The sequence below is a fragment of the Papio anubis genome, chromosome 11, assembly GCF_008728515.1.
Source record: "Papio anubis isolate 15944 chromosome 11, Panubis1.0, whole genome shotgun sequence".
NCBI lineage: Eukaryota > Metazoa > Chordata > Mammalia > Primates > Cercopithecidae > Papio > Papio anubis.
In genome coordinates this window covers 75,556,319-75,581,247 of record NC_044986.1, presented here as the reverse complement: position 1 = coordinate 75,581,247, position 24,929 = coordinate 75,556,319, and the positions used below count along the sequence as shown (strand labels likewise).

Here is a 24,929-nt window from a genome sequence, read left to right as displayed (position 1 = left end):
GCCGAGACTGGGCCCAGGTGACTGGTCTGGTCAGTGGACTGTGAGCAATGGGGACGTGTCCCTTCCAGGTCCAGCAGGGGCCATTTACCCCGAAGCTAATGGGGCATGGGCTCCAGGGCACCCACTTACTCTAGCCCCTCCCTTTGGGAGGCCATGGATATTTTGTATTTATAATTTCTGTGTACAGTGGTGTGTGAGCTGCAGAGGGCATTTTACATTTAGAATTTTCTCCAACTTTTCATAGAAAGGGCCTCCCAGGCCAGGTGTGGTGGCTCATGCCTGTAATCCCAGCACTCTGGGAGGCCGAGGTGGGCGGATCATGAGGTCAGGAGATGGAGACCATCCTGACTAACACGGTAAAACCCCGTCTCTACTAATGACACAAAAAGTTAGCTGGGCCTGGTGGCGGGCGCCTGTAGTCCCAGCTACTTGGGAGGCTGAGGCAAGAGAATGACATGAACCTGGGAGATGGAGCTTGCAGTGAGCCGAGATCATGCCACTGAACTCCAGCCTAGGCGACAGAGCAAGACTCCGTCAAGAAGAAGAAGAAGAAAGAAGAAGAAAGAAGAAGAAGAAGAAAGGAGAAGGAGAAGGAGAAGAAGGAGGAGAAGGAGGAGAAGGAGGAGAAGGAGGAGAAGGAGGAGAAGGAGGAGAAGGAGAAGGAGCAGCCCCCCAAATTGTGCAAGTTTCAGAACCACAAAATCTGGATGTGCCCCCGAGGCCAGGCAGCTAAGAGATGCGTACTTCCTCCATCCTGTTCTCCCCAGCTCTGCAGTGGCCTTGGAGATCAAAGCCGCACAATGAAGGAGGGCAACCTGCCTGGACACACCTTTATTTGAGTGAGGAGAGAGCATCCTGGGAAGGCCCTGCAATGTGGGAACTTATTTGTCACACAGCCTAACCTGTAATGCTGACCAATGCACAGAGGAGGAGACTGAGACTTTTCCTTGGGGTTAGTGCAGGTGTCCCCCAGAGCTGCAGAGACTTGGCACTTGCTTCCCATAGAGACCAGGACCCTATGTACCCTGGTCTGTGGACCCCAAATTCAGTGCCTTGAGCTCAGGAGCCTTGGGCTAAGGCCAGGTGTCCCAGAAGCTTCAGGCAGACCAGCAGCATCTCTCAAGGGACCTTCAGAATAAGGAGTTCAGGGCTAAGCTCACAGCCTGGAGACACAGGGTGTGGGCAGCTCTGGAAATATCTGAAGGTGTCTGGTGTCCTCAGAAACATCTGAGTCCCCCTAGCCTGACACCCTCATGGTTGTACTCACAGGAGCACATCAGAGGTCACTGCCTCAGGGGAATTTGTTTCTCCCAACATAAATAGGAATTGGGAAATAGCCAAGCAGCCCTGGTTTCTGATGCAGCTGTTCCCTGGTGCAGCTCTAGAATCCAGTTCAGCTACCTCCTGGGAGAGGGGAGAGGCTGCAGCTAAGCAGATCTGATGGACCTGGCAGGAGGGTGGTTACATCCTGGTGCTCACTCTGCCTGCTCTGGGCTGCAGGGCAGCGGCTGCTGGGGTGGCAGGGGAGGGCGAGGACATTTGAATCAGACATGGAAGAGTCAGATCTGGAAGGGTGGTGGGGCTTTCTTTCTGTTGCCTGTCACCTAAGGCAGCATCCTTAATAAGCAGGTCCTTGGACATGCACAGTCTGTTTTTGTTTGTTTGTTTGTTTTGAGACAGAGTCGCACTCCATCACCCAGGCTGAAGTGAAATAGTGCAATCTTTGCTCCCTGCAACCTCCACCTCCTGGGTTCAAGTGATTCTCCTGCCTCAGCCTCCTAAGTTGCTGGGATTACAGGTGCACGCCACTATACCCAGCTAATTTTTGTATTTTTAGTAGAGACTGTTTCATCATGCTGTCTAGGTTGGTCTCGAACTCCTGGGCTCAAGTAATCCACCCTCCTCAGCCTCCTAAAGTGCTGGGATTATGGGCGTGGGCCACTGTGCCTGGCCTGTACTCATTTTTAAACAGCCAATTAAAACAGCTGCATGTGGACATAGGTACTTTCCTGATTGCACAGAAGCACATATGTGCTACTCATGTGTGTCATTTTGTCTAAAATGGAGATTATACCTACGCATTATGGCGGAGGAATTAAATAAAAGCAATTGTGTGCCATAGGCTAGCAGCAGGCTTTACCCAGAATTGGCATTTGACCTGCTATGTATATCACAGTTACTGTTACAATTGCTCTTGCCTTTGTTATAATTTTTTGTATTGTTTTGTTGCTCTGATCCTACCCAGGTAAGGGCTTTGTGGTATTGGTAAGGTATTTGGCCATGAGGGGCTCAGGGCCCTTCTGCCCTTGTCCTGGATTCCAGTTTTCTCACCTTATGATGCTCTGGCCTGGGCTGTCTGCAGTCCTCATCTCTGTCTGAGCTGGTCCCCAGCCAACCAGGCCAAACTGGTCAGCAGTGCTTGAGCTGGAATGGAACTTGGTGTCTTGCAGCTTTGGATGTCCTCTGAGGCTTCTAGGAGCTGGACTGTGTTCTGGTTTTGTCTGCTACTGCTGTGGTCCAGCACACCAGCCCTCCTGAGTGTGCAGAGCTGCACCAATAAACTGTGGCCCTGCAAAACAGTCTCTGCTGTCTCCTACTGCTGGGGAGCAGCTTGGTAGCCCCTGTAGCTTTAGGTAGGAAAGGCTGTTCCCAAGCTGGGTCTTGCCTAGAAGGCTCTCCTTGCTGTCTTAGGTCAGGTTCACCAGAAACAGGAGCTGAAGCAGGGATTCCTATACAAGTGGTGCACTGAGGGGAATTCTCCAGAGACAGTGAGAGAAGCAGGATAGGGGAGGGGAAAGAGCTAAGTTGGGGTGCAAAGTACAGCCTTCGTCTCATCCCACGGGGAGCTCAGGAAGGGGAATTGCACTGAAGATCTGTCCCATCATGAAGCAAGAGCACTGGGACTTACACTCCAGCATCAGTAAGTCATAGGCAGGGAGATGACCTTTGGAGGGGTGGGCAAATTTCAGGCACCCTTGGACAAGACGGCTCCCCTGGCTTGAGAAGGTGCAGTATGTACTGTTGGCTGCACGCCCCATCCTGCAACATCTGGGCGATGGATCCTCATGTCCAGGCAAGGGGCTCTGAGTGGGGCACCAGTTGCATTGCCACATCCTTCATGGCCATTTCTTCTCCCCAACGAGGACCTTGTATTCTCCCCAGGTTCCATTCTATGTGGCTTAATAAGCACAGGGTTATCTGGGCCTACTGTGTGCCAGGCCCCAGCGAGGGTCTGGGCAGGTTGAAGTATACACAAATAACAGGCTCGTCTAGCAGGTCTGTTGGTGCTTCTGCAAAGGGCTTCCACATTCACTCCTATCTCATCCCTGAGGAGCTCTTCCTCCCTCTAAACCTTCCCAAGGCTAAGTTTACTAGAGCTGCATGTTGGTGTCTACTCCAAAGCAGAGGAAGGCCAACCAGGAGAATGTGTTTTTTTCTTTTACAAAAGCAGCTAGAAAGTACCACTTTCTTTGGGATGGGTGGGTGGAGGTGGAGGAAGGGTCTGCCTAACTTGCCTGCATGTTTTTCTCCCTTCTGCACACTTTCTGAGCCAAGCAGAAGAGGCAGCACAGAGAAGCACTCTCTCTCCTGCCCTGTCTCTGCCACCCTCTCACTCCCTGCTGGGCTGTCTCAGCTGCAGCCCAGGCCTTGTAGCTACTGCTGGGGAAAACAGAAAACCACAGCTATGCAGCACCAAACAGGACTGCATCATGTTTATGAAATGACAGAGTCCTGGGCCCTTCTCCAAAGAGGCTGGGGCTCCCTGCAGCAACTCAGACAGCTCTTCCACATCCAAGGTTGTGCTTAGGAGGCTGCAAGGCCCTTAGCGGTCATGCTCCAACTCTCTCATTTCAACAGGAGGCCCAGAGATGGGGAGGGAGTTGGCCAAGATCACACAGAGCACTGAGATCTGGCTAAGGCAAGTGTGAGGAAGGCTGAGGTTGAGGTTCCTGGGTGAGGGCAGGGGGAAGGGGCTCTCATTCAAGTTCAAGTTCATGTTCACATGTGACTGCTCTTAGGTCCCACCTCCTCTGCTCCTCTCATGTCTAATCAGCTGCTACTTTTCAACCTGAGGGCCCTGTCACAGGAGAACAAAGAAGGAAGGCAGAGGAGATCATGCTCCAGCCAGCAGGGAAGCTCCATTTTTTTCAGCCTCATAACTTGGAAAGTACAAAGGAGTGAGAGCTGGGACCACCAGTCAGAGGGTTCATGGAGGTAGTGGGAGGGGAAGATGGGTTCTGCATGGAGCCACTCCAGGGACTTTTCTTCTCTCTCACAGCCTGACAAACACCTCTAGCTGTTTCCAGTCCCATTCTCATCTGATGACCTCGTCTCCTGTTTTTGTATAATATCTAGGTGACCTTCTCTTCTTTCCATCTTCAAACGCTTGGAAACGATCATTGATGCTCCCTTTTCTCTTCTCTCTCGTCCTGGGAAAAGAGAAGGACCAATATCCCCCTTTCCCTTCCTCCTGTGCTGTCCCGACCCCTCTGGAACCTGGCTGTAGCAGTAAGTTCCTCTGTCTTCTGCAGCACCAGCCTCTGCACATCCCTGCCCTCTGCACACAAAGCTCTCTCATTGTCTGAACTTCAAGAAATGTGGTGGCAAACCTCAGCAAATCCCACCACTTGGTTCCACTCTACTCAAATGGCTTTGAGGTCATCAGTGACCTATCCCATTTGACCCTATCCTCTATCTGATGTTGTACCCTTTCTCCGTGATCCCACCCTGGCAACTCTCCCACTCCCCTTTCTTGGATCAACTGTCTTCCTCCTCAGTCTTGATCAATGCCTCCTTCTCTCTCTTTAGCCTTGGCCCTTTTTGGCCTGGGAAATAAATGTGAAATACATAAAGTTTCATTTTATCTTATGATTACAGCTATGTTGATGTTACCCAAGACCTAAAAATCACACTCTCTAATTACACTTCCCTCCTGTGTTCTGGATCCTCATGGACCAGTCCCTACTCTGGCTCCCCTCCTGGATGTCTCCCAGACTTCTAATTAGAATTACTGTTTACTACATCAAGCTAATTATCTTTCCCACCAACCTCCTCCATCCTTGGGTGAAAGCATCACTTGGTTGCAAAAGTCAGAAATCTGGGTTTCATTCTTGGGGAAGGTAGAATAATGCCTACAGGCCCCAGATATTGACATCCAAATCCCTGGAACTTTGCAGATGTGATCCAGTTTAGGATTTTGAGATGGGGAGATTATCCAGGAGAGCCTGATGTCATCACAAGGTTCTTATAGGAGGGAGGCAGGAGGGTTAGAGTGAGTAGTAAGAGGTGCAACAGTGGAAGCAAAAGGTTGGGGTGATGTGGCCACAAGCCCAGGAGTGCTGACAGGCACCAGAAGCTGGAAGGGACAAGGAATGGTTTCTCCTCTGGAGCCTCCAGAAAGAACCAGCTCTGCTGACAACTTGATTTTAGCTTTGGAAGACTCATTTTGGACTTCTGACCTTGAAAGTTGTAAGAGAATAAATTTACATGTTTTAAACTGCTATGTTTGTGGTAATTTTTTTTTAATAGAAACCATAGGAAAGGAATACCATCCTGATGCTCTTTCTCCATCACTGGCTGCATGCATTTGGTCCCTAGTTCAATCAATTTTATCTCCAAAATATCTTTCAGGTTAGCTCCTACTTTCTGCCTCAAGCCTATGTAATCATTATTTCTCCTAAGAGGTCCTGCAATGATCTTTTAACTGATCACCCTATTATTCTGTGCCATCCCTGTCACTGTGTTAAGAGTTAAGATCTGATCTTCTTTTCATGAAAATGATAGTCCTCTCTCCCACAACCTTGCAGGCTAAAGCAGGGAGTTTAATTACTCAGGCTTTGGGGAGCCCTGGAATGTGCTCCATGACCAGTCACCAGCCTCTCTCTCCTGCCCAGATCCCTACCTCACACCCTATCATATAGGCACCTGGGGCAACGGCAGTGGGCACTTTGCCCATGTGGTTTCCTCACCCTGAAATACTCTCCTGTGACTTCTGCCAACCCTTCAAGAGTCTGCACCTTCTTTGGGCCTCAGCTTTCTCATCCATATGATCAAGGGGCTTGTCCAGATGAGCTCAAAGCTCTGTGGAACTCCTCAGCCTGAATAATTGAACAGAGTACATTTCATTCACCACCAGTGCTCAGAAGATGCCTCAAGAGGGCTTTTAGCCCATCCATCTTGGGGGTAGATGTGCTTAATGGGCTGTGTTTCCCAATAATGCCATCTCAGAGTTAGTGGGGTATGCATACGTGTGCTGAATATGTGGCATGTGCTTGCATGTTTTAGGGGGAACAACAGAATTTTAAACAGTTTATTAAAGAGCCACTAACGGTGCCTGGATATGAAATTCCTCCTGGAAAAAAAACTCTCTGTTTTGACGATTTAAGTGTTAATGATTCAAAACCATATGGATCACATTTCCCTCCCATCCGCATGGTTTTTAAAGAGTATCAGAAAGACTGCTTAGGGCAAAATGCATTTATGATTCTATCGATCTTGTAGCATTGCAAGGGCTGTTCAACAGACCTGAGAAAGAGGAGAGCCTGTGGGGCCAGGATGTGGTCCTTTCCCTGGGCCCTCTGCACATAGTCTCCAAGGCAAGCAGCTCTTGGCATCTGGGGAGAGTTTTCAGTACACAACTTGGTGGGAAAGGAATGCTGCATCCCGGTGGGGTTTTTGTAAAACCTCCAGAACTAATTTTAAAATGACTTAGGTTTTGGCAGACTGAAGAGGTGTTAACTCAAACCCGGGTGTATTTCAAGGGAAATGTAATTAGAAAAATGCTCTCCTAGTTAGCTGGGAGCTTGTGCCGAGCAATAAAGATTCTTGTTGGAGAATTGTTTGGTGAGATGAAAAAAAAAAAGTGCTGCCATCAGGGTCAGTGTACAGACATGCACATGGGCTTCCCACCTCCCTCCCCTGCCAGGTCCTGGCACCCACACTCAGGCACTTGGGGCTGCTGAGCCCAGCATGGAATGAACACATGCAGGCACCATGGAAGGGGCTCCTGCCCATAGGGACCAAGCCACTCTGAGCCAGTAATGAGAGTGGGGTGGAGTAGGGGGCCTGGCTGAGGGTGAGCATAGACTTGGATCCATTCAGATTCCTTGGCCTAACCCCTTTCTGGTCCAATCAGAAGACTCTAACAATTGGTCAGACTTAACCTATCTGGCCTAAGAGTGAAGTCTCGCTTCCCAGTGTGGCAATCCAGGCCTCAATTCCTCTTGCTGGCTTCATCTTTCCATTCCCTCCTCTGTGCTTCCTTTGCTAGTAGCCCTTGCCCAGACTCTCCCTTGCCCCACTCCTCCCTGCCTAGTTCAGGTATCCCTCTGCCTGGGACACCAGGCTTGCTTTTTTCTCCCAAAGAACAGGCCATCCCTCAAGAACACAGAAGAACCTCTGCTTCCCCTATGGAGAAGTCCCTATGAAAGTTTGTCCCTCATTTCACTGTGGACACACATCTGTGACTGTAGCACTTCACACGGTCTCCCCATTGGGCCTGAATCTTGGCCCCAGCTTTGAGCTCCTATGGGGAAGGGATTTGTTCGAATCCTGTATGCACTATGCCAGGGCCTAGCATAGAGCTTGACATGTGGTTAAGTACTCAACAAATGTGGAAGGAGTAGGGTAAACTTTGAGAATTGCTGGCACCATCTCTACCACTTATCCATTTGATCCATCCACTCGTGAATCCACTCATCCATTCACCTATCCATCCACCCATATGCCATCCTTCCATCCATGCTTTTATGGATCCATATATCTATCCAGCCATCCATCCTTCCATCCACCCAGGCAGGCATGCGTCTGTCTTTTTACCATCATCTATCCATCCACTAAGTCACCCACACATCAAGGACTCATTCAACAGATAGGGGGCTTTTGCTGTAGTCATGTTACATTAATACAAAGTTATCTTGGAGTATTTCAAACCCATAGACTACTAGCATAACAAACAACTATGGATGACCCACTGAGCTCTATCTTATCCTAATATTGTGCCATATCTATTTCAGATTTTTCTTTTCAAGAAATAAAATACTATAGATAAGATTGTGGCCCCATATGTAGCCTCCACAATTCTAATCCTCTTCCTCCCTCTGCAGAGATGGTGCCTTTCTTCTTATACGTGTTTTTATTTTTTAACCATGTATTTTTGTGTTCATAAACAACATATAGTGTTGTTGTTCAGGGTTAAACTTTTATGTAAATGGTATTCCACTGTATATGTCACTTTATGACTTGATGTATTTTGCTTATTCTGTGATCCCATTGCACGTTTTATATCTATCTCCATTAAGCCATTGGCTTGCTGTGTGATCCTTTTTGTCTCTCCATTTGGGTTGCAAGCTCCCAGAGCACAGAGAGCTCATCCTACTCACTATTTCCCAAGCCTGGCATGGTCTTTGTTAGATGCCTACATAGATCATGGACAGATCTTTACAAAGTACCAGCCCTGTACCAAGCCACATGCTCTGTGGTGGGCACCCAGATGTGAGTCAGACCCAGTCCTAGCTCCTGAGGAGTTGCAGATTAAAAGGCCTTTTTCAGGTAAACTTTGTATCTGAGGCAGGCTGTTTGAAGTTGTATTGCATTCACCCATTCATTCCCTCATTCATTCAGTCAGTGAATATTTCCTGAGCACCTTCTATGTGCCAGGCTCTGCTCATGCTGGGACACAGCAAGGAGTCATAGTAATAAATTTCTTGCCCTCAGTATTGTAGGAAGCAAGAGAGACAACAAAGCGGGCACACAATGGCAGATGGGAGCAATCTCCCTGCAGAGCGCTGAAGGAGTCTGATGCATTGCTGAGTTGTGGATAAGGAACCCAGTGGGGCAGTTGGGCCTCTCTGAGGAGGGGCACTTTAATTTGAGATCTGAACGATGGAGACCAGGGGAAGAGGACACAGGAGGGAGAGAACTGGGCCCACTGGAGGGAAGGAAGAGGGCTGTATGCCTAAATGGGGGAAGAGGGAGGGGTGGAGCCAAGCCAGCCATTGGATTGTGCGTGGCTTTGTAAGGCAGGTAGGGGGCTTATGTTTTATTCCAGCCAGATAAGGATACTTCAGAGGGTTTAAAACAGATAAGTGATGGGATCCAATGACCCTTCAAAGTAATGGAAGGTGGGTGCCCCAGAGTTGCAGTTGGAAGGGAAGTTAGGTGCCTCTCGCACAATCCAGATCCAGTGGTTGCTGCTAGGCCCTGGTTGTGGGCAGTAGGCTTAGAGAGAGGTGGCTTTGGGGTGTGTCTCCAGGGCAGAGTTGATAGGTCTTGCTGCAAAGATGGGTGTAGGAGGGGAGGGCAAGAGAGTAGTTGAAGATAACATACAGGATCGTGACCTTGAGCCACTGGGTGGATGGCAGGAGTAGCGTTCACCAGGAGAGGAGTTGGAGGTTTGGGTGGAAAGACAGAGTTATACTTTGGTCTGGCTGTTTCAGAAATGCCTTCTGGACAGCCGAATGGAGCTGCCAATCAAGTGATTCATCTTCGGGTCCCTGGAGAGGTCATAGCTGGAGTTATATCACTTTGGGCATCTGTCCTTGGAGTGAGGATGATACCTGGTACTTGGCACGTGCCTTGTCCTGCCCACTTGCCTGAGGGTGCTGCTCACAGCTCCTCTCTCATGTTCGCTGTGTGCCTTCTGGGGCTGGGTAGGGATTAATGTGCCTATTTTATGGCTGGGGGGACAGAGGCTGAGGGAGGGCAGTGACTGGCCCAAGACCACACAGGCAAAGCCCGGACCCCACCCCTACTCCAGGGGTGGATTCTCTTTCCACCTGCAGGCCACTTCTGCATAACTGGGTGAGCGAGGGCAGCTTCAGTCTTCTCTGGATCTCTGTTTCTTCCTCTGTAAATTCCCTTTTTTGTTTTCATGATGCATCCGAAGTCAAAGTGGCTGAAAGATGCCAGAGCCAGGGCTATTCTGGCTGTTCCGGCGACCAGTGTTGACCAGGGGCTGCAGTCACCCATTGGTGAGTGCCCAAAATTGCTCCTCTCCTCCACTTTGTAAGGGAGGAAGTGAAGGATCTGAGTCATGAGGATAAGGGAAGGACCTCTGAAAGTCATAGCTCACAACCGTAAGTGCTTATAGTGCTCTGGGCACAGTGCTAGGTACAGCAAAGTGCTACAGACCTGGAGAGTGAGTACTGGAATCATATCCATTTCATGAAGAGGAAACAAGGCAGTCTTAGTAAAATCACTGGCTCAGCTTCACACAGTGAGGACCAGAGCTGGAATTCAGACCCAGGAGTTTGGAATACAAAGCCCACCCCTTAGCCACGTCACTCCACAGTGGTGTTAAATCAATAAGTGGTTGTTCATCTGTTTTTGTTAGGGATGGGGAAATTGAGGCCCTGCATGTGAGCGGTTTCCAGCAGGAGCACCTAGAAGCCAAAGGCTCAAGCAGTCAAAACCTTGGAGTGTCAGGAGATGCTGGGGACAAGGTTTCCTAGTATGGGCCTTTGCCTGCCTGTCTGTGATAAGCCCTTGACCATGTAAACAGCAGTGTCCTGGGGAAACAGGAAGGGCAGACAGGGGCCCTGGCATGCTGGCTGGCTGGGAGCAGATTAGCTAATGGCTGGGAAGGAGAGGCTCAATGTCTGGGCTGCGCTTCCCACCCAGGGGAAGCTGCTGACAGGGAATAGGAAGGCAGGGGCCTCTTCCAGGGGTGGAACAGGCCTGGTCCCTGGCTCCTCCACCAATTGTGCAACTGTGCAACTGGGGCAGGGCTGCCCTGCTTTTGTCCCTAAAACTAGGGCTGATTTAAAGTGAAATCTTCCATTCCATGAACAAATATTGAGCACTTACTATGTGCCAGATGAGGGACAACTGCAGATAGGATCCCCCTCCCCCAGCCTATTGTTTAGTGAGGGTGCTGCCCTCTCCCGGGGATGGGGACACAGCGCATTAGGGGGCACCTCCTGGCAGGATCCCTGGAGGAAATGATTTTCAATGAACCCCAAAATGTGAGCAGGCAGAGGGAACAGCCACACCAAGGCTCAGAGCCTGGTAGGCATGTCATTTTTAAGGTGAAAAGGAACTTGATTGGTTTTGCTTTTTGTTTTCAGGTAAAATTCACATAACGTAAACCATTTTTAAATGTACAATTGAGTGGCAATTCACACAGCCACAATGTGATGCAACCATTACCCTGTCTAGTTCCACCGCCTGCTTCTCACCCAGACCTCGGTGGTTTCCGGCTCCGAATGCTGGGATTCCACCATTCCAATAGCAGAGGCAGGTCTGACCACGTCATCACGACACACCCTTTGCTCACATAAAATGGTATCACATTCACAAAAACCATTTGGAGGTAGATATGATTTGCCCATTCTACAGGTGGGGATACTGAAGAAAACTGGAGAGATTTGCCTAAAGTCACACAGTCGTGGGCAGAGCTAGGCTTGGCATGCAGGCGTCAGAGGCTCATGTTTCAGGCACTGCGGCTCCCAAGTATAGGTCGTCAGACCAGCTGGGCATCTGGTCAATAATTTAGACTTGGGTCTGGGGCCTAGGCATCTGGATTTCTTGTAAGGCCTCCCCTCCTTGCCCAGGACAGGGAGGTACCTCGTCCCAGACCTTGCCTGACTCAGGTCTCAGGCACAGGGTTCTGGGGCCACAGCAGCCTCAAGGAGGGACTTTTCAGGGGAGGCAGCTGGTGCACTGGCAGCTTGAGAGTGATGGGCATGTGGGGGTGCCAGGGAGGGCAAGTGGAGCCGGAAATCTGGCCCAGTCAGCACCAGGACAGAGGCTTCTCGACAGCATCCCCGGGCATCGGCCCCGCTGACAAATGGGCCACAACTTCTCTCGTGAATTTGCGGAGTGGCATGTAATAATAAAACGCTTCTTAAAGCTGGGATGTGGCAGGAGTGACTGCTTTTCCAGGTCCTAATAAGGACCATTAACTGTGTATGAAAGGTTTTATAAACATTTGTTAAGCTCTCTGAGCTAACTGTACCCATGGCCGGCAGCTCCCTGAGATGTCACGGCCAGCTGGAGCCAGCTGGAAGGGTAGAGACACGGGACCCCAGATCTTGCTGCCCCAGATCTCAGAGGTTCCCCCACTCCCAGGCTTCTGGCCCTTGGCTACGGGTGATGGGGCAGCCTGGAGTCCAGAAGCCCTGGGACAATATATATCCCAGGAATGAAGTGCTGGAGATAGCGGACTCCACCACTTCCTCTTTGAGCCTCAAGCTCCTCACCTGTAAGATAGACATCATAGGTATGCTGCTGGGGGAAGATTTGGTGAAATAAAATCCATGGGTGTGAGCTTCCAGGGTCCTTTTCTCCCCTTCCCTCCTTCCCCCCTACCTTCTCCCCTCTCTGCAGAAGTTAGCGTTTCTCCCCTAGAAGTTCAAGAAGAAGGAGGGGTTGGGGCTCCAGGGATCCAGAGAAAAGCGGGGATGGAGGCACCGCCTTGATATGGGGACAAGGCCTGGGCCACATGCCACGCCTGAGAGAGGAGCCAGGTGTCAGTGTCCTGCTGCCGTACTCTGCCCCGTGCTGTCGTCGCTTCCCAGTACTCCCCAGTGTTCAGGAAAATTCTGTTCTACATTATGATGTGGCCTCTGTGGCCTTTTGGGCAATGGAAGAGGGTGGGCCTGACAGGGCTGGGGGAGGGGTGAGGACAGCAGCAGCTGTTGTTTCAGTAAGCTTGGAGCCAGGTGACGAGGACAACAGGATTCAGGCAGCACGGACTGGCCCTGCGCAGTGGGGACTTCTTCCCACGGTGGGGCAGCCAGGTCAGCATGACGGCTTTGTGAGCCATGGTCCTGGCCTTCAGGGCAGGGTAAGTGGGAGAGGAAGTGGCCAAGGGCTGGCAGGGCCCAACCTCTCTCCCATCGACAGGACACTCAGCAGCCCTGGGCGCTCTTGCCTTGCCTGGACTCTTCCTTGATTCGGGAAATCCTGTTCCCGTCTGGTTTCCTAGAGCTCTGGGGGCTGCACCACAGTTGGCTGGTTCTCAGGGTCCTTCTTTCCCCCGCCCCACCCCTCTCTGGTCCATCAGCTCCAGGAGCTCAGTTCTCACGTCTCTCCATTCCTGGGGAGACTCAATTATGAGACCACAAGCAATGCTGGCCAGCATATTCAAACACACATGTGCAACCCGACTACCCCACCCCAAGCAAGGACCGTTGGGGAGGAGGGGTAAGACAGGGCAGGGGAGCTGGGGTGGTGGGGGAGGTGAGGGCACTGAGATGGGTCTATGAGCTGGGAATGTTTGCAGAGGAAAAATGTGATCAGGAGTGACCAGTGAAGCTGCAGCTGGGGGGCGGCGGGGGTGTGTGTGCATGTCCCTCTGCCAAGAATTGGTGCTCCTTCTCCAGCTGGGAGCTCCTAGCCTCCACCTAAGCCTCAGGTCAGCTGACTCCATGCCTGAGATTTCTTTGTCCAGACTCAGTTACAAACCCTTTCTACCTGCTAGCACCTTGAAGCTGCCTCAGGCTACTACTTGTCACAGGGCATTCGCATGACCTGGTCGTGTTCCTGTGTCTCCCCCTTACTCCTCACACCCAGAGGGGGGCCTTGTTCATCCTTGTTGCATCCGTATCAGGCTCAGGTGCTGGAATGTGGAAAGGAGCCAACACAATCTGATAGATGAATCAATGATGGATGGAGCTCAGGCACACCCTGAGTGGGCGAAGGTGCTTGGTGAGGATGGAATTTGCTGCCATGACCAAAGGCCAAGCCGCAACAGAACATGACTCCAGCATGCTCCACACCTCCAGAGCCATCAGGATCACATGGTCCCACTTGCTTCTTCTGCCCTGGGGTCCTGGGATGTGTTTGACCAGTCTGGCCGGGGGCTGCTGCTCAGCACTTGGTCTGTTTCTTCCAGTGAGCGCTAAGAATTTAGGGGGCGACTCTCTGACATGGTCTCACAAACAGAGGGGCCACTATCATTTGAGTCCTTCACAGCCAGGGCTCATGGGGCAGATGGGGAAACTGAGGCCCAGAGAGGGGCCAGGGCTGGCCAGGCTCACGGAATGGATGGGGTGGAGCTGGGAGTGAGCCTCACCTCGTTGGCTGGGAAGCAAAGCCTGGTCTTGTGGCTGGAAAAACGTCACAGCAGTGATGTCAGGAAGGAAGGGAAGGGTGGGACTGAGGCGGCACATACTACACAACTGCACAATGACACAATGACACAGTGCTGCGGGCTCTTGCGACGATACCACTAGCCGCCTCACTTAGTTCAACAGATGTCGTGGGTTCCTCTTTGTTAGCCAAACACGCTCAACCTCAGGTGTCTCTTATGAAGCCAGAAGGAAGGGTAGGAACAAATGAGAAGATTCCCTTTTAAAATGAGAAGGGAAAAGAATTCCTCCCGGCTCTTCGGCCGTAAGGGAAACTATGAATTGGAGATGTTTTTGGTTGCGGAGCTTCCTTGCCGCTCAGTTGGCTGTTTATCTAGCCCCTCACGGGTGCTGTGAATTTACAGCTTGGCGTCTCTGGAAGTAGCTTCCAGGAGAAAGATGGTGGAATTTTATTCTTGCTAATTTAAAACAATAATAATTGTTCACACGTTAGGAAGCATTCCTATTAAATCAATCCAATCTTTTGGAACAACTGGAATTGAATGCAGCCAAGTTTCCAGATTGGGCCCCTGTTGGCTTTGTGATAGTCATTTGTTCATCCAGCCTTTGGCTTGAGCAAGCGATGGCTGACACGGCCCATGCCACCCCCACTAAGCACAGTGCATGGGAAAGAGACAGTGTCAAAGAATGGCAAGGGTGACCCCTAGATAAGGGTGTGATCATTCTCCTAGGGAACAGGAGGACAGGCGAGTAAATTGCAGGGACATAAGCTGCGGTTCTGGGACCAACAGGACTCACTCGGTGAGCAGATACCTGTTGGGGCCTTTCACCAACATCAGGAATCCCAAACGGAGGATGAGTTCTGGGAGGGGTTGGGGTTCCGTTTGGACACATCGGTCTGTGTTTAGCCTGTGGTGAACATGGGTGAACATGATTAAACCTAGTCCAAGGCAGGGTGGAAACTGAGGCCTGGGTCAAATGAAGGTGAGGTGGAGGAGGTGGCTGCTCAGAGAAGTCAGGAGCAGGCCCAACCCCAAATCAGTCTGCGAGGAGAGAGGAGAATGGGGATGGACCTCCATCTCCAGTTCTCCCAGGGGTCTGGTGGACACTGTGAGAGCAGCTATGCAGCCAGAGCTGCTGGGAGGTCAAGGAACAAGACTGGGCTCTCAGCTGCAAGTCTGTGCTGAGAGCTGGCCTTTATTGTGGCTCCTCACACACATTGTGGGGCAGAGCAGATGCCCACATGGTACTGGCACCTTGCAGGTCTGCATTAGAGGAGCCTCACTCATGGGGCCCATGGACCATCCAGGAGGAGATGTCTAGGGGGCAACTGGACAGAGCAATCTGCATGCTAGAAGAATGTGGGCGCTAGCGGAAAGGAAGTCTCTGCACTGTCCTTGGAGCTGCTTCCGGGTGGGTGTTGCCTTTGGATCACTCTCTGGGGTGGGCACAGCAGAGCAGGAGAGACTGGCTCGGGGACCTGGAGCTGGAGGCCTCTGTGGCAGCAGAGCCGTATGTCCCCGTTAGCCAGGATGGTCCTGGGTTGTGCCCGTGGCCTGCGTGAACGTGGCTAGTATTCCCTTTCAATCCCAAAGAACTGGTTTGGACAAGAAATAATTTTGTTTATGTTATCTCGCCATCTAAAACAAATTTGCCACTCTGTGGGCAGCCCATGTGCCTGCCAACAAGGCTCTGCCCCAAAGAACCTCTCTGTCTCATTTCCCAGTGCCAACCTTTATTCACTTGGTGGCCTCTGTGTTTTTCAGCCTCATCTTTTTCTTTAGTGTTGCAAAATGGTCATGATAGAAATCACATGGGTGTCTGTTTCCCAAAGTAGCTGTGATACCGATGTGGATGAGAATGATCTTTGTAAGTGCTCAGGGGGTCTACAGGAGACCCTGATCTCTCTCTGTCTGTTTCCATCTGTCTTTGTCTCTCTGTTTCTATCTGTCTCCTCTGTCTCTGTCTCCCCCTCCTCCAGAAGTCAGGCCGCCATGCCTTTGAGGCAAAGAAAGCCACATCGACTCTTCTGAGGCTGAGAGCACAGTGACTTTCCTTTCTCTTTTCTTCCCCCTTTTCTCTTCATCCTGAGGACTCCTGAAGAACTCATTTTCAGGAGCCTGGGCAGTGAGTACAGATGAAGAGGGCTCCAGAGGAGGAAGGGGCGGGCATCGCACTGCACCCTGTGAGGACGTTTTCTTCAGTTTGGCAGCTCCAGACCTGGATCTGACAAAAAGCAGCAACGTCTCCGTGGAGAGAGAGGCAGGCTGTTTGGAAGGAGGGAGGTGGGAATCCTGCTTCTCTGGGTGTTCAGACCCCGTGGGGAGGGTTGCATTTACTCAGGATGATCATGAGGCTTGGGTACATATCCAACTCAGTGTGTCAAAGAAACAGGGCATACTGCCTAGAGAGGTCTTAGAGGTCAAAGACTCACCACTCTTACAAGAAAGGATGCATTCTCCTTTCTGGAATTGATGTCTAATGAACCAGGTTGTCTGAGGAGGTAGTGAGTTCCCTGTCCCTGGAGGAATGGGAGCAGAGATTGCCTAACTACTTGGTGGAGATGCTGCAGAGGTAACAAAGTATGTGCTAAGGTTGGACGGTTGACATCCAGAGTTCCTCCCAGGCTTGGGCTTCTACGACTCTCCCGACACCAGCCTCTGTTTCCAGCAGCCAGCTGCCTTCTGGATGAGTCAAAAGCCCGCCCCATGCTGGCCTCCTCACTGGGTGGGGCTCCTTACCCTCCTGTGGTCCAGGTCACTGCTTTCACGGCCTCTGGGGTTGCCTCTTGCAGCCATCAAACTGAATAAATTGGTAAAACAAGGAAAAAGGGAAAAATACACACGCACACACAAAGACTGGGAGATTTAGTCTGGAACGAGAAATACCGTCCTGCTCTGGCCTTTTATCATAAGCCCTTGGAGATGAATATTCTGACCTAATAATCAAAACAAGCGGTAATTGCAAACAGACTCTCTCAAGGCTGCGTGGTGTGGCCGAGGAGAGAGCAGACGAGATACCTGCTGAGCACAGCAGGCCTGGCCCCGCCAGCTCTCCTCCCTCTCCCACAGGATCGATGTGGCCATGCAGCCGCGGGCACCATTTTGCTGGCCTGGCTGGATCCAGCCTCACTCGAACTTTCTGTCTTCCTCCAGGGACGCCAGGGCTTCCTTTGCAGGGGGAACCTGCTCAGAGGAAGCCAGCCCCACACCCACCCGAGAGGGAGGCGATGGAACATCAGCAGCATCCTGCAGGACCGCAAGGGGAGGGAAGGAGGGGCACTCCCACCCCACCCGAGCTCCACCTCCTCCTGGCTCGGGAAGAGGTTCTCCTGGGTGCGACACTAAAGCTGGAAGGTCTTCCTAGCCCCTCCTGGCCCCCACCTCCCTTTGTGTGTTTTGTTTCAGACACACCCTCAGCTCAAATTTGCTTTGAAGGTCAGTAGTTTCCACTCCTTCTTTTCAAAACAACTGCACAGTTCTTCTGGGACCCAAATGTTGATTCTCTTCACTGAGGAATGAGTTTCCCTCAACAACAAATACATTCCAGAAATATCCATCCAGCATCTCTGATGGGCCAATGATGAGCCAAGTCTGGTCCTCGTCCCCAGGGCACTCCCACCAGTGAGAGCCCAGCCAATGTGTGCCACATGCCCCAATGGACAAGGAGGTCAGAGGTGCTTCTCCTTCTCCTGTTCTTCACCTGGGAGCCATGGGAAGGCATGCTTCCCCTGGGTGGGGTCACAGTAGAAAAGAAATTTGAGCTAAGTACTGAAGGAAGAGGTGGATTTTAACGAACAGAGGTGGTCAGGGAAGGGTCTACCAGATGGATGGAACAGCTTAGGCAGAGGAGGAGAGGCTGGACAAGTGGGTAGCATTTTTGAGGACTGTCTGGTGGTCTGTTGGGGCTGGTACCTAAGTCTGTGGTTCTGTCGAGGTGGGGCTTGTGTGATGAGATGAAACTGGACAGATGTGTGGATTGAGGTCACATTAGGGTGGACTTTGAAGAGCTTGCTGAGGAGCTGGACTTTATCCCAAAAGGAATGGGGCCCTTTGGAGGGTTTGAAGCAGAGCTGAGGTTGAGATGCCTTCCAATGGCGTGGCGAGGTAGCGTGTGGACTGTAGAGAGAGACCGTGGAGGTCGGCGGCTAACTAGGAAGGGGTCAAATGCAAGGTGAAAGGAAATGCAAATCTGACTCAGAGCAGAGGCGGTGGAAGGAAGGAGAAGAGCAAAGTCTGGGGGCAGTTTCTTCTCAAAAGGTCCTCACTGTATCAGGGGCTTTGCTTGGGTGCTGGGCGGGGTTGTTGAAGGATCACTAGGTTGGCGGCATCGGGAGCTGAGGAGGTCAGTTTTGAAACCAATGTCATGTTTTTGTATTTTTTCATTTGGAAATAATTTTAGATGCACAGGAAGTTGCAAAGAGAGCACAGAGTGGTCTTTACCCGGTTTCCCCCAGTGGTTACAGTTTGCTGAATTTAAGGATGATATCAAAAGAGACCAGTGGCATTTGACTTCACGCCCTCCCAGCCTCTGCCTGGTGAGCTCGTGGGTCTTTGTGAGGCCTGTGAGGCATGAGCTGTGGCTCCTTTGGCAGGTCAGCTTTCTGAAGTGCCGGCCTGTCCCAGCCGCTGCCATCCTTTCCTGGAGATGTAGAGTCTCGGCAGGCCCAGCAGGGCAGGGAGGCCTCAGGAGCTTCTGCCCACAAGCAGGCAGGTTTGGAATTTGTTGGGCAGTTTGGGCTCAGAATCTGCAGGGCTGGGGTCAGCTATATTGACTCAAGCTGTGTGACAGGGAGCCTGCCTCAGTTTCCCTTCTTATCACTCCAGGTGCTGGCTGAACTTGGAAACTGCCTCTCAACCCTAATGTGTCTGGCTGAGTTGTGCCACCCCTCCCTACCTTATACCAGACACTCTGGAGGGAGGTACCTGCCCCCCAACTCCCGCTCCAGATTTCAGACTGGCTCCAGAAGCTACTCAGAGTGCAGCATCGCTGCCCACAGGGTCCTTGCATCACCAGCGGCCACTGTACTGTCTTAGAAATGGGAAGCAACCTCAGCCAAGGCCAAGCTGGTCCATCCTTTTGAGCTCTGCACAAAGTCCCCCTGAGACACACCTTCGTGCCAGGCCTCCAGCCTTTCCTGTCCAGATCCCCCGGAGGACTGGCCTGAGAGAAGACAGCCTGGCAGCACTGGGTCACTGCGCTCTTTACCAGGGACAACATGGTCAAGTCTTGGGCAGGTCTTGGGCTGGGAGGCAGGGCATCTGTTGTTTGGCCCACCTCTGACCTGCCATGTGACTCCAGGAACGCCACCGAATCCTCTATTGAGGACAATTTCAATACTGACCACAGGTGGTCTGGATGCACCAGAATAAATTACTGACATGGGCAAGTTTTGGAAAGTAACGATATACAAAAATTTTAAAATTGCTCTAGACCTTTGATCAGTTGCTCATTCGCTCTCACAGTTTTTCTACTGATCACTTTCCTTATCCGTGAAAGATAAGTAGTCACAAAACCGCTTGTGGAGCTCCTACCATATTCTAAGTGCATTGCAAATATCATCCTAACATGGGGGTTTTTACAAGAGAAGGGACCAAGGCTCAGGAAGGTAGAGGAGGCTCTCCATTACACGAACATTGATAAAGGCCCTGCCATGGCGTTTTGTTAGACTCAATGCTGGGACTTTGGCCCAAGCCTGCCCTTACCTCCACACAGTCGAGAGTCTGGCGTGACACCAGGGGTGCTTCAGCCCGGACTGTGTGCATCCTAAGCAAATGTTTTCCCCACTGCGTTGCTTGCTTCTGTGACCAGGCAGGGGCTTACAAGGGCTGCTTTCTGATCTCTCTCCAAAGATGCAATGGAGTCCCACATCTGTAGGATGTCTTCCCGGAGCACTCAGCACTCACCCAAACAGGCTGGGGTTCACCAGCCTTGGGTACAGGCTCAACTCCATGCTGCTTTTCTGCTCCAGGCTCTGCCCTGCAGTCCAGCCGGTGCTCGTGCCATGCACCTCCTCAGCTCCAGCAGCTCCCATGGCTCCCAGGGGCTGTTAAATTCAGTCAGCCTCCTCAGCCCGGGGTCCCAGTCATGCTCAGTCTACCCCCACTGCTTTCTCTATTCTTTCCCAATTCTTCTCCTTGTGCCATGGACTCCCTGCAGATCCTGTGGCCACTGTGGGGCTCTCTTTGCCTATCAGGAGGGAAGGGCCAGATTTTCTCTCTGTCAGGTGTCTGGGCTGGTCCTAATCCCTCACCTCTTCTCTTCCTGAACTTTCTTCTCTGCCTCACCTCTTCTCTGCCTGAATCCATCTTTTGCCTGCTGGTGTGCACACTCCCCTGCAGAACTTTCCCCAGCTGCTTGGATAGGAGAGGGGAATGAGATGTCCCAGTGCTAGGAAATGGAGCTTGTGGGTCTTCCTTAGTCTGAGCCAGGGTTTAGGTCATGGGTATTTTACTGATATCTGTCTATCTAAAAATGGCGTTTTCCCACCAGAAGAAGCATTTCATGAACCAAGGCACACACCAGAGGCTTGCTAATGGGGTCACGGTGAGGCAGACGATGTGACCTTGGAGGGGGATGTGGGAGAGGTCATGTTCTTAACCGCAGAAATGCAGCCCCCTGCAAGCATGCGACACTCCTTTATGGCGTAGCTGTGGGATTCTAGGCTGGGACACCACTCCTGAGGGTCAGAAAGGACCCTGAGAGGGTCTTTGTCCTTAATGGACCTAAGGGAAGAAAAACTAAGATGACCTCTGGTGTGTCTCTTAATGTCCCCCTCTCACCTGTCCCTCATCTTACTGTCCTTGGAGCCTTTTCTTTTAAAGGGAAATGGAGGGAGGCACCAAAAGCCAAGTGCTGCAATCCTGACAGCCTGGTTCATTTGTGCGTTTGTTCATCTACTTGCTAACCCACGTGACCATGCACCTGGTATACACTGAGTGCTCTCTGCGTGCCAGCAGCACCCAGAGCGGCCACGGGGGAACCAGGCCAAAGAGCCTCTGCTCGGTGGGTATTTCAAGCCACCCAGCTTTTGCTGGTCATTTAGGAGATGTGGACTGGCCTCCTGGTCCCCCTTCCTGGGGCTGTGTGGGAACCCCGTCTTGTCTCCCAAAGGTGAGGCTCGGCATGCCTCCTTCAGGCTCTTTCTGCCTCCACCCACTTGGCCAGCCCCTGACCCGCTCAGCTTCAGTTCAGGGCCCATCCTCCCCTGGGCCTTGGCAGTGCCAGCAGCCAGACCAGTTGCCCGGGTTGGGGTGGCATTCCTTGTGGCATTGCAGAGGACCCCACCTGCGGCTGCTTCTGATGGCTCCTGGGAGGGCCCCACAGCTTCCCAGTGTCCCAGGCTGATTACTCATCCATCCCTGGAGCGTTTATTCCACCGACGCTTAAGAACGCCCTCCGTGTGCCATGCACTGCACTCAGGGTCTGCGCCCTGGGGGACTGGTGCCTCCTTGGTAACACCTTCTGGTTTCCGGTCTCTCAGTGTGTCTCCCTCACCGCTGATTTCTATGCGATGAACACCTGGGGCTGGGGACTCACAGCAAATATTTGCTGATGAAGAGAAGGAGGACATTCGGGAAAGTTCTCCCGAGGATTCAACATTTGAGCAAGGTCTTAAAGAGGAGTGGGAGTTTCTTAGGCAAATAAAGGACTGCAAGGCCAACCTGGTAAAGGAACCAGCATGAACGAAGGCTTGGGTGAGGCAGAGGCTGAGAGTTTCCGTGTGCCTTCAGGTGAGACGACGGCATCCCTGGAGCAAAGGTGCAAGGGAGATTGACAGCAAAGCGGGGGCAAGTCGAGGACCCTGCAGAGCCTTGAAGACCCCACTCGGGGATTTGGACTTCAATCTGCTAAGGGTCACTGGGGATTTTTCAGAAAGGGAATGACAGCATTTTATTTATTTATTTCTTAGATGGGTTACTGTGGGAATGGGTAGAACACAGACACAACTGAAGAATGACAGAAATAGGAGAATATTTAGATATAAGTCTTGTAGAGCCTCTTTTAAGATTTACATTTAATAAATCCCTTAATAGTGATAAGGCAGCAGCAAACCTAAAAACTGTAGGATGGGGAGAACAATAGGTTTTCAGATTTTCCTGTTATTTACCTAGTATCAAAGAGGCCACCGCCCCAGAAGGACTTCCCTTGTAATTCTAGTGGCCATATTTGTGTGTATTTAGCTCTACTTTCCTTTTTGCTGTCTCAGACTAATTTGATTTTCTTATCGTCTGTCCATGCAGCCTTCAGAAGATAATTATTCAGAAAAGAAGTGTTGGTCTTGCGGCCTCGTTTATTAGAGACACAGCAGCTTTCCTGGGTAAATGAGACACCTGACTTTTGTAAAGCAAAGCTGTATGCAATATTTGTCACACAATTATGTGCACACATTTAGCATATCTACCAGAAAGAAAAAAAAAAAGGCCTTAGGGGCTCCAAAGCTTGCCAGGCGTATTTATGCATATTTGAGGCGTCATGCTTTTCCCAGAGTCCTTACCCGTTTTGAAGTCAGTGGATGCTAGAAGTGAAGTCTCTACCGTCGGCATTTATTGTTGGCATCTGATATGAGACACTATCAATCAAGTTAAAGGACACTGCAAATACACACACACACACACACACACACACACGAGCATGCTGTCTCCCACATACCACTGCCTGGGACTAAACCTCAGGCTGATGATTCAACCTATAGGATGTTATTGCTGGGAAGGATTTTGAAATCATCTAGGCCAAGCACTCATGTTAAAGATAAGGTAACTCGCTATAGCCTAGGGAGGAGAAGGGACTCGCCTACAATTACTCAGCAAAGGGAAGGCTATCAGGAGAGACTTGAAACCAGAGTGGCTAAACCCCATTCCAGCAAGTACACAGCCAGGAAAATTACATGATAGTAAATGTTCTTGCTGGGCTGTGCCCTCAAGGAGGGCTGTGTTGTTTTCTATAGAGTCCGCATCTCAGCTACGGATTTCTACTTTGGACAATGTTGGTTATACCACAATTCTTGTTTCGTAAAAGGAGCTGAACACATCTCAGAATTGGTTTTTATATAGGCTGGTTTCTATTCCACCCATCTCGTTCCTTGGCAGTGGCAAAACATGTAGATCCAACTGTCCCTGGAGAGCAGTGTTGCTGCGCCCGGAAGCTCTGGTGACTCCAGTGCCCCTGTCAGGCAGACGGATAGGATTTCCTGGAGTCTGGTCCTTTCGAAGTCTGTTCTCACTTAACTCCTACATACATTCCCTCCTTTTTCGCCTTCTCCCTTCTCAGATAGATGTGAGAAAAATTAGCATTCTTTGTTGGTGTTTAACCAATAAGGCCTCACTGAACACCTGCTATGCACAAGCTCACCTGCGGTGGACAGCAGACAAATGCCAAGGAGGGCCATGTGGGTTCGGCACATGAAAGGCACTCTCTGGCAAATGTCGCCACTTCCTGGAAATCAAGGACTGCTTCTGATCACCCACTCATCCGTTCACTGATTCTTTTACTGAACTATCTGTATGTCAGCAAGTGACTGTGACATCTCTCATACTGAAATGCAGTATTTCATTGGCTTATGTCTCACGGCCATGTTTTAACCTCTTTATGTGGATTACTTAATTATTTTAAGATTTTTATATAAGCATTTATTAAACTCTCATCATACGGCAGACAAATGATCTCAGAGATGCCTTTTTCTATATAATATGATTTTGTTCCTGCTGTAGCCCTAGGAGGTGATTATTACTGCTATTGTTATTTTTAAGATGAGATACCTGCATATATTGTGTTTTGGGTTGCCCAGGCAAGAAGTGGCAAAGATAGAATCCATTGCCAAAGACGAGTTTCATGGTCAGAGAAGGTGCCTTGGAGGGGTTTGCTGGGGGGACCATGGATGGGGCTTACTGCAGTTGAGGTGCCATCTAGGGGGCAATATCTGGCAGGCAGATGGCCGTGTGGGATGAGTAGGAGCTTAGCAGAGAGGCCTGGGGCTGCAGAGAGAGGGGTCTCTCTCAGATGTTTGAGCCCCTGGCAGAGGTGGTTCTCAGTGGGGGTAGTTTTGCTCCTCAGAGGACATTTGGCAATGTCTCATGACATTTTTCATTGTCACAACTGCTGGATGCTGCCAGCATTTAGTGGATAGAGGCCAGGGACACTGCTAAACATCCTACCCTACACAGGATAGCTCCCCATAGCAAAGAATTATCTAGCCCCGAATGCCATTAGTGCCTGAGTGAGAAACCTTGGGACTAGGTGAACAGAGAAGCGCTGGAAAGGTGGAGCGTAGAGAAACGGCAACCTTTGTGGGAGGAGTTTAAAAGCCTCTTCATCTCAGGCGCTCTCCTGACACCCTGGAGGGTTTAAACGCGCCCCAGGCTGTGATCATCACAAACAGCCACCATGAGTGCGAGGGCTCTCATTGTTTACATATAACAAGGCAGCAAGAGTGTCTTTTCTTTAACTAGAATGAAAGATTCATGAAGTCAGGAGTTGGTTTGGTTTGCTGGTGGGTTCATGTGTCCACTCAGGACTGACTCAGCGCTGCACTTGTCATCCTAGAGAGAGCCAGGCCTCCTGACCCTTCTGTCACCACCAGCCCTGTTCCCACCCAGGTGCTCTTCTCACCTCTCATTTCCTTTGTCTTCCTGTGCCCTCAGGGCTGCACAGTCATGTCCAGATTCCAGCGACCTTTGGTGCCTTTTTTCTGTCCACACCCCAATTTACTGCCGATCTCATACAAAGCAAAACTTGGGAGAGAGAAGATTGAGTTTGCTTCTCACAGCAGAATTTGATTTAGGGCCAAGAAGGTGGCAATTGCTGCAAAGCGGAGATCGGCTATTTCGGGAGTGCTGTGAATGATTTTTTTCCATCTCCAAATGACCTTACATATATTCTGTCTCTCGCCCGCCCTGT

At 50.9% G+C, this 24,929-nt stretch overlaps 1 long non-coding RNA gene across 2 annotated transcripts; it reads left to right on the top strand.

The window, feature by feature from the left end:
• Positions 1 to 1,889: 1,889 nt before the first annotated feature.
• Positions 1,890 to 24,643, top strand: LOC103887507. Of its 2 annotated transcripts, none has more exons than XR_002524312.2 (3): positions 1,890 to 12,787; positions 15,297 to 22,353; positions 23,304 to 24,643. It is a non-coding gene; the product is annotated as an uncharacterized LOC103887507 (long non-coding RNA). The 2 variants fall into 2 exon arrangements; XR_002524311.2 differs by lacking the exon at positions 23,304 to 24,643 and having other exon boundaries at positions 15,297 to 17,709; positions 18,628 to 19,472.
• The last annotated feature ends 286 nt before the right edge of the window (positions 24,644 to 24,929 follow it).